This window comes from Zea mays, chromosome 5 (assembly GCF_902167145.1).
Source record: "Zea mays cultivar B73 chromosome 5, Zm-B73-REFERENCE-NAM-5.0, whole genome shotgun sequence".
NCBI classification, from domain to species: domain Eukaryota; kingdom Viridiplantae; phylum Streptophyta; class Magnoliopsida; order Poales; family Poaceae; genus Zea; species Zea mays.
Window position 1 is genome coordinate 53,188,753 of NC_050100.1, and position 1,692 is coordinate 53,190,444.

The window sequence follows — 1,692 nt, forward strand, 5'->3', positions numbered from 1 at the left end:
AGGCGTACCGTGAACTGCTTGGGGGAGGACAGGAAGAAAGCGATGCCGCCACTGCCGGGCACGACATGCTGCCTCACCCCGAGCTGTCTCGCTATGGTTTATCCGTCGTCGCCGCCATGCATGCCTCGCCGCAGTGCAGGTCCCCTCTGGCGCCTCCTGATGGTGGCGGCGGAGAGGAGGAACGGTGGTGGTGCCCTGAGTGGAGGAGGCAGCGATGCCGATGCGGCCATGGCTTGGCTGCAGCCATCAGTAATGCAGCGGAGAAAATCTAGAGAGGGTAGGGGAAGCCGTGGATGTGGCAGGGGGGCTGCCTCGGCGGCCATCGCGGGGAGGAGGCATGTGCGCACGGTGAAGGCATTGGTAGGCATTGCGAGGGAAGAGGCAGACGAGGGTGTGGGTGATGTCCCCGATGGAAGGCGATTGTGGGCTTACTTTGAAGGCGCGGGCGCGACGATGGCGATGAGAATGGCAGGAGACATGGGCTCGACGGTCGCGACGGGAGGGGGTCTCGTACAAGGGTGGAGGCGCGACAATGGCGGAGGAGTCGCAGACGGGGGCGGGGGCGCGAGGATAGCGGCGAGAATGGTAGAGGCGCGCGCTAGGTTTGTGGGAGTCGGAAGTGCGGGCTCGACGATCGTGGGGGCGGCTCGTACGGGGGCGGGGGCAGGGGCATGGATGCGGCGGCGAGATTAGGGGGGACGAAGACAGGGGCGTGCGCGGCGAGATTAGCGCGGCGGTGGAGGGCGGAGCCATGATGAGGGTGTGGACGCCCTCCTTACACTCTTAAAGGAGCAGTAGAGATTTAACAGGCTATCACCTGGTCTGTGATGATTTAAACAATAAACACACTACGATTTGCAAACATCAAATCCGTTGTAGTCTAGCTGGTCAGGATACTCGGCTCTCACCCGAGAGACCCATGTTCGAGTCCCGGCAACGGAAGTATTTTTTTATAGAATTATATTTTTATATCTGAATTTGCTAAATCCTTCGACAGCCTTACAGTGTACATGAGCAACGAATTTTGCAATGGATCCCCACAGCTCCTTCTCGGATTTCTCAAGGATTGCTGGCCAGCAACCAAAGACTTAAGGCGCTTCATGCCGCTGCTAGTGAACTCAGGTTTGAACATCATTTGTGTCCCGTGTTGTGTTGCCTTTGGATTGTAATAAGACATTGGAATTTCTAAATGAAATCTTTGTGCCAGCCTCAGTTAATTTGCATGTGGTCGACTAAACCTCAGCAAGCATAGGGTTACAACCTACGAATATAGGATCTCCCGGTGCTACTGGAAACAGCAATGAAGTCCACTGGCAGCATCCATACAATGTTTCGGGCACAATGCAGATAGCACATTTTTTATGTTGTTGTACTCAGTTATGGATTAAGGGTCTCCCGGTGGCTGGCTGATCCATACAGTTATGGATTAAGGGTGTTGTGCCAATGTATATGTTGGTGTATAAGTTTGGTTAAAGGTCATGGCCCTGAAACTATTTGGAACTGGAAGAAAAAGTGGTCGTCGCAGACTATTTGGAACTATTTGGAATGTCAGATTTTAAATCTCAGACTGTAATCTCAGCACCTCAGTAATGTATTGTGAAGCAACTTTGGAAGCCTATTGATGGCTGATCCATACAGTTATGGATTAAGAGTGCTGTGCCAAAGTGGAAAACCACATGTTGATGTATAAGT

At 53.1% G+C, this 1,692-nt stretch overlaps 1 non-coding gene across 1 annotated transcript; it reads left to right on the forward strand.

Annotated features, from left to right (window-relative positions):
* The first annotated feature begins 869 nt into the window (after window positions 1-869).
* Window positions 870-942, forward strand: TRNAE-CUC (transfer RNA glutamic acid (anticodon CUC)). Its single transcript has one exon. It is a non-coding gene; the product is annotated as a tRNA-Glu (tRNA).
* Window positions 943-1,692: the final 750 nt, after the last annotated feature.